The sequence below is a fragment of the Apteryx mantelli genome, chromosome 10 (genome assembly GCF_036417845.1).
Source record: "Apteryx mantelli isolate bAptMan1 chromosome 10, bAptMan1.hap1, whole genome shotgun sequence".
Classification (NCBI taxonomy): Eukaryota; Metazoa; Chordata; class Aves; order Apterygiformes; family Apterygidae; genus Apteryx; species Apteryx mantelli.
In genome coordinates, this window is record NC_089987.1 from 11,219,515 (window position 1) to 11,226,288 (window position 6,774).

Here is a 6,774-nt window from a genome sequence, read left to right on the forward strand (position 1 = left end):
CTTTTAGAGATGATGCTTGTTTGGTGAGGTTCGATGGTGCCTGCTCTGTCAGTGATGTTCCCTTATGGCATTTTGTATCTCTCGTGTGTAATGACTATGAAACACATAGCTTAGAAATAGAAGTGAAGAGGACTTAAGAAAACAGTGGAAGGAATAAAATGCTCAATGTGCCCCATGTACTACGTATAAAGATTAACGTCAATTCAGTCAATATTATAAAATTCTTATTCCACATGCATTGCTGCTGTTTCTTTGTGTTGGTAACCTAAATGATTATGCTCTGTCTTAGCTGGATATAGCTCTCAATTTGTTCCAAATCTGTTTAGCAAGGGCTTAATTTGATTGCAAAAATAGAAATATCCAGTGCTTTATTGTTGTATGTAAATGTACAGGTGCTGTTTTAGAGCTAGTTTTGCAAAATGGATCAACCTATATAAACGAAGGTTCAATTTTCCTATGTATTTACTCAGACCTGCAAGATACACAACCCCCTTAATATTTTACAATTAAATATTTATTAAAATGTATTTAAGGTATCCTAATGCAACTTTTCTATTTTTAAAACTCTTGAAAGTCTCAGGGAATATATGTAATATAAATACTTAATAGTGCTTCTTTAAACAACTTTACTCTTTAAGATTCTAATATTCAAAGATTCCTATAACTTTTTTTAATCTAATGCTCTTAGTTGCTTGAGATTACAATAGCAGTATCTGCATGCAGCACAAAATAGAGCTGTATCTTTAGCGATCAATTAGCAATCAACATGAAATTACTTCTGATTTGAAATCCATGGGTTTAGATTTGCAGATAAACAACACTGACCCTGTCTGTGTTTCTTCAGGTTGATGTGTGGAGGCCTGGAGGTGCATTAATGCTGGGTGCAGCTTCAACATACGATGGCTCAGCGCTATCAGTCTTTGAAAGCATAGTGTTTGTAGCAATTCAATATTGAGTAGGCATCCTTGGCTATTTTAGGTAAGATGTTGTGCTGGCTTTCTTCCAAAGCACTTGTACAAAATTTGTAGCTTGTCTGTTACTGTTTTGTTTGCTTGTTTCTCACACAATCTTACTGAAAGCTAAAACCTTGTAAAGTAATCTATACTCCCCCCTTTTCAGTACTGGTGATGTAGATGCCCACGGAAACAGGATATTTGGATCAATTGGCAGCCCCTCTATGGGTACAGGAAAACATCATAAATTTTGGAGGTGATCCAGGCTCTGTCACCATTACTGGATAGTCTGCAGGAGGAATCAGTGTTTCTGCCGTTTGTAGGTTCACAAAAATCATTATCTTCTTAAACAAGATAGAAAAAAATACCTTGTGTTTATGAATGAAAAATCATAGGTTTAGCCTCTGTGGAAAAGTAAGGCCCATCATTTTGTTAAGGACATCCGATACCAAAGTAGTTTCTGATTGTGTGAAAAGCTTTCTGTCCATCTTTCTATTTTAAAACCCCAAATACTGATAATGGCATTCTTTCAAACAGTCGAGAAAGGAATAATATTAGGGCCACAAAGTAGAAGTTACCTTTGAGTGACAGGTTCCTAAGTTGTGGACCAAACCCAACTTCTTATCTTTATTAATAGTCATTTGGAACAGATACCTAGTTTAGCATCATGCTAACAGTACATAGGCACTAAAAATGCATGTGGTGATACACTGTGCACCTATATTTTAAGAATTCTTAGCAGTGTATTTAGATAACGTTCTTCAACAAGAATTGTTGATGTTGCGCTTTGTCACATTCTGAACACTTAATTTTGTAATATTTTCAAAAATGTGTTAATTATAATTTGTATAGTTGCCTTTCTAAATCAGTGAGCATGTATGTTTGTTATTTACCATTCCTGCTTCTCAGGTCCTGCCTCCTCTGGAACAGGGACTGTTCCATAGGGCTATCTCGGAGAGTGGAGTTGTAGCCAGAACTCTGATAATTGACCATCCTGAAAAACAAGCTAAAGTAAGTATTTTTAAAATGTATGTTGTTCCACATTTTAGTGTTTTAATGGTATTTAATATTATTACTGATCTTTTAATATTGTGGCTTTCCATACTATGATACTTTCCTGTGAGAATATCCATGTGCACACCTAATTCTGACACTGCTTCATTCAAACTTGCAAATACCTAGTAGTGTGCATGCTACAAGTTGTAACTTAGTTATGTTCCAACTTTTACGTGAAACGTGACTCTGGGCTTCATCTGTGATGGAAGGAATGGAAGTTCTGGGAATACTACAGGATTAGGGTCTAGAAGACCCGGTTTTGACAGTAGTGCCACTTTACTGGCTGTTCAAATGGCAAAGGAAATTCTCACCTGCCTGATACATGCACATAGGATGAATACATAGTTTTCAAGAGGTACTGTACATTTTAATATATTTTGCTGTGCTGCAGAATTTCTCAGTGTACCCAGCACAGTGTAGCCAATGGCTCTTCACTGTGATTCAACTGCTGAAGAAAGTGCCACCCACTGGGGAGTATGTAGCATAGTTAATACAACAAAATTTTGTGTTGTACTGACTGCAGAGAATTGCAACTGTGGCTGGCTGTGAAAAATCTGATTTAGCTGCAATGGTTCAGTGCTTAAGAGAAAAAACAGAGGACGAGATGGTAAATATAACTCTAAAAATGGTAGGTAATATTGTATTCATGCTGTTTCACAAGACAGAATAAATTTTTCTGTAAGACTAAAATAACTTGAAGCAAAACCACTATATGATGCTTGCTTGGCTTTCGCAGGACTTCACAACAGTGCACTTGAACAATAATACTGCACCTGAACAATCTGAGCAGGTAACTTTCCCTGCCTTCCTTGGGGTCTGTTCTTATGCGTTTCCAGGTAGAAGTGCATTCATCACAGGAATGTAAACAATAAATGCAGTTTCTTCTGGGAATGGTTATGAAGCAGGCAGTTCAGGAATGCTAAGTAGGAGAGTTAAAATTTGCAAAATGGAGGTGGCCAGCTTTGCACAGTGCCGTGCGTAACCTTTGTCACATTCTAGGAGCTGGCTGGCTTTTTAGTACAGCATACAAGAATGAAGCACTGCATACTGGAGGAACTAATAAAGCTTTTTTTAAAACTTTGTAGGAAGCACAGCCCTTGAGAAAACGCTCCTTTTTGCAAAACTGACATCTAGTTAGTAGCAGTTTTATCTATTGCAAAAAAAAGTTTTTCCATATCACAATGCTAGCTTGTCAGTTCTTATGCAATCTTACCACATGAGTTTATTTTGACCCTGTTATTTATCCAACCCTAAGCACATGGAGTTAGAAGCTGGTTAACAAATCACTCTCTATCTTGAGCATTCAGTATTCATTTCACGTGCAGTACTAAAAATATATGAGAAACTCAGAACAAGGCCTGAAACTTAGCTTTAGCTATCTTTGATATTTAATATTTTAACTAAAAATAGCTCACTTGGGTGGTTTCTTTAGGTCAATAATAGGAACGCTGAATTACCATTACAGGCAAAATAAATATGTAAATAATGACATGTTGTTTTTTTTCCTTCACCATCCCCTCTTTACTGATGCAGCTGTGGATGGTATATCTTTCCCTAAAAAACATTGTCGCTACTAGCTGAAAAAAAGGATCAATGCAGTCCCATATATAATAGGAGTAACAAACCATGAATTTGGATTTCTGCTTCCAACTGTAAGCCTGTATAAATAATGTTTTTTATTTATATATTGATTAATTAACTCCTCAGAAGTGCAGGAGCTCACAGAAAACTTTTTTTTTATTCTGCAGCTGTTGAAATACCCTCCTTTTGCAGAAGGATTGGACAAAAATGTAGCAATTCAAGTGTTACAGAGCACAGAGTCTTTAACAGTAAGAGGCATTTTAATGTACTAATTGACTTTTATCTAGTGAGGACTGATACCTCAGATCTGCACTAGTTCCTCCTTTTTTTATTATTATTATCTTGGATACAGTCACTGCAGCAAAATCCCTGCATGCGCTGTGGTGTCCTTGAACTAACTGCAAGGTGTAAGGAGGGCCACTAGGTTGGGATTAAGGCTCTGCAGAGGATCTATTTGTTCAGGGTCCCCAAGGCTGGTTCCCAAGCTCCAGGAATTGTTCCACAGATCCAAGGAGAGGAACCTTAGACTTGTCTCAGAAAGGAATGGAGCAAGCTTGAGATAACTCTGTGTAAACTCTCAGTAAAATTACCTGAATTTTGTTTTCTCATGCAAGTGATTTCCACACAGGGAAAACAGCAAGCAGTGCTGTCTGACAGTACTTGAGCAGTTATTGATGTAATTCTCCTTTGTGCTCCTGCAAATCTCTTGCTTCCAAGTGGAGCTTTAGTTGGTAACACTGAAGTCCCATCTCTGAGTTTTTGACTACCACCAGTGCAGACTACCTTTTGGGGGAAGAGAAAATGTTTCTAGTAATGGGTGGAGAATATATAAAGCTTATACTTCAGGTTTTAGAATATGCATCATTGTTATACACAGTATCTCTACTGTTTGTTTTAGCATGTTCCTCCTGAGCTTGTTGGTCTAGTATATGATGAGTATGTAAAGAATTCACAGAACCACACTGAAGTGTAAGATGGTTTTCTTGAGGCATGAGGAGAGGCAATATTTGTTTTTCCAGCCTTTGAAACAGCTAGATATCATGGAGGTGAGTCACCAGTTCAGCTTTAGAAAAATACCTGAACTAAACAAATAAAGCAAAGCCCAAGTATGAGCTTCCTCAATGTTGCTGTGCAACTGTATCTCCTCAAAACGTTTTCAACCTATGTCTCCTTCAAGATGTCCTGAAGCTATCCTTAGAATAATGCATAAGCCTGCTTATATCTTTCATGAATGTTGAAACTGCTGTCTTGTCCCGAACACCTGAAATTCTCCTGCCAGAGGTCAGGCACTGGTCCTCAAACCTCTGGCACTGCGTGCAGTCACAGGAAGCTAAAAGTTAAAACTAATGTCAAGTGGAGGCAAAGTGTAACATGTCTGAAGACATTTCAGCTGACTTCTTGTCACTTGTGTCTAAAGCCACTTCACTGAAGAATTCAGTTCAGCATTGAAGTCTATAGGACAGTGAAGGTTGGGAATCATTTTTACAGAAGAACTCAAAATCTACAACAGGAGAAAGTGGAGCCTTATACTGCAGAAAGAGAATGAATACAAATGTCCACAATGAACATAATACAGGGCAGATTCTTGTCTTCTGCATAGGTCTCAGGGACAATCTGATTCATAGTTCAGCATCACGTATGTCCCTGGTAACGTTAATGGCACCAGCTCTGTGACTGTGTCAGGGTCTACTAGCATATGATGGATTCCTTTCTACTAACCTTTGAGAATACACAATGTCCACATAACTCCCATCTCCAGTTAATATGATGGTCATTTCACCCATACGTTATCACTGTAGCTCTTGATTTAAATATATAATTTTCGGTGATATATATTATTAATACCAGAATTCTTGTTTTATTTGTCTATTAGTTGCTGATAATCCAGTGTACTTTTATGAAGTTTAACATCAAGCAAGTTCAACTAAATATACAAGATCAATAAAAGAAGATCATACAGATGACATTGGCTTTGTACTTGGAAAGCCCTTCTTGGCAGGTGATGTGTCTGTGTTTGCTAAATAATTTGTATACTCATCATCAGTACTTAAGCACTGGTAAGATAAAAACATTTCTAGTAGCATAAGAAATTTTAGTTTTCTTGTATAGTATTGGACTCATACTTTTCCATCATAGTCTTCATTTGGAGTCAATTCTGAAGTCCATATTTGTGCAAAGTTCTTGTAATTTTGAAATGACTTCCTAAAATGACTTCCTAAAATGATTTCAAAATGGAAAGGAAATCAAAGTTTTCATTTGCTTATTGCTGCACAGAGGATGCTCAGACAGGCAGCTAAGGCACTGTGCAAGGGAATGCTACAGAAGTCAAACTTAGAACTGTTATGCAGTATTGGGCTTTGTTCGAAATGGGTAAGATCACATTTATCTGTCTAAATACCATATCAAGATATCTCAGTGACTGTAAACGGGTATTATTATGCAGACTTACCTAAGATTAACAGCTGTAGGTAACTCAACTGCCTGCAGATTAACAGAAACTAAGATTTAAATGCTATGGCATTTATTGAACGTAGTTTTAGATTTGACGATTAACATTTCAAAATATTAACTGCTTCACTGATGAGCATACTGGAAAAAATATCCGGGATTAGTGGGGGTGCGAACGGTGGTGTCCAAGCACCAAGGTACGCCGGTGGCTCGCACTCCACCACCGCGGCTCACCTCCTCCAAGGCCTGCAGCGCCGCACCAGCTCCCAAACGCTCGTGCGGTTCCGGCCACGCGGACAGACAAAGCGGCCACGGGCGCCGGGTCTCGCCCCTTCCAGCGACCCCCGCGCCCAGGCCGCGGCAGGCGGCGGCCCGGCGGCGCCGCGCAAGATGGCGCCGGGCCGCAGCTGCGGGCGCCGCGGCGGCGCCACGACCCGCGCGGCGGCGCCACGACCCGCGGCTGCCGAGTAAACCGCTGCGGGAAGCTGCCGCCGCCGCGGCGCCCGTCACTGCGTCTGGGCTGGGCGCGGGGCGGCCCGGGAGCCAAGGGAACCCCCCGGCCCCGGCCCCGGCCCCGGCCCCGGCCCCAACGGCTCTCGCTCGCCCCCGCTATCCCGCCACACTCGCCCATGCGCGCGCGCCTCTCCGCCGGCTGGCGGCGCTGGGGAGCCGCGGCCGCCGAAGGGGCGGGGCGGGGCGGTGAGCGCTTGGCGAGTTTTGTCCGCCGGCGCTCGCC

The 6,774-nt window shown here is 40.7% G+C and overlaps 1 pseudogene; it reads left to right on the forward strand.

Moving 5' to 3' along the window:
* Positions 1 to 814: 814 nt before the first annotated feature.
* Positions 815 to 3,921, forward strand: LOC106483316 (fatty acyl-CoA hydrolase precursor, medium chain-like; annotated as a pseudogene).
* Positions 3,922 to 6,774: the final 2,853 nt, after the last annotated feature.